General features: G+C 45.0%; 1 pseudogene; it reads left to right on the forward strand.

The window, feature by feature from the left end:
- The first annotated feature begins 146 nt into the window (after positions 1–146).
- Positions 147–522, forward strand: LOC102259628 (annotated as a pseudogene).
- The last annotated feature ends 434 nt before the right edge of the window (positions 523–956 follow it).

Here is a 956-nt window from a genome sequence, read left to right on the forward strand (position 1 = left end):
CACACACACACACACACAAGATTTACTGAATCTAATAAATGTAGCCCAATGTATCCTGTTCTACAACTTTGATCTAACTGGTAGAAAGACTATACAGACCATGCCGGTCTGCCTCTCCCGTGTCAGAGACCCCGTGACACTCCAGAATGGGAGTCAAGCCAATTTCGGAGCAAACTGGATGCAGCTTCATTCAACATTCTTACCAGTCACTTGATAACAACAAAGCCTTGGCACATCATGCCTTACATGGGAAGGATAGCAATTCCAGGGGAACTCTGTCATTGTGGAGAAGATGTCTAGCCTTCCGTTCCAGAAAATCCAGCAGAACATCATGGTGCAGGAGCATCAGCCGACGCCAGATAGCTGCCTCCTCAGCATGGTTGTGGGCCAGCTTGTGGCTGATGAAGACCATCGTGTGTTCCACCAGATGTTCCTATTAAAGAACATCTGTAATGCTTGGGTTTGCACCAAAGACATGTTCAGGCTTGCCCTGCACCACTTCGTTGATCACCTCCCAGCCAGGCACTCATTGTGTTTCCTCTTCCCCATGCTATTCACACTCCTCCAGATACTCCAAACATCACACGAAAGAGTGGAGCCATGGTGGGAATGGCCCCAGTGCGCTGTGTGCATGATGCTTGGATGCTAGGCTAGTTCCATCCGACATGAGAAACTTGTGTTGTTCCAGCACATGCTTTAGAAAAACTTGAGTAATGTAAAAGGTTGTCTTTAAAAAAAAAAAAAAGTTTCTCTAGTAACAAGTTTCCACTGACAAGTTGCTCTAGTAGCCCAAAGTAGTAAAGGAGAAAGCAGCTGCATCACTGCCCAGATAATGATTTGTTCAGATCTCTCAATGGCTCATGATACAATGAAACCACAAAAATTCTCGAAGACTCTTCCCTACTAGTTGTTTATGGACTTCATGAAAGGATGCTTTTGTAAACACCTAAATAGTC

The sequence above is a fragment of the Myotis brandtii genome, unplaced genomic scaffold (genome assembly GCF_000412655.1).
Source record: "Myotis brandtii unplaced genomic scaffold, ASM41265v1 Scaffold38969, whole genome shotgun sequence".
Classification (NCBI taxonomy): Eukaryota; Metazoa; Chordata; class Mammalia; order Chiroptera; family Vespertilionidae; genus Myotis; species Myotis brandtii.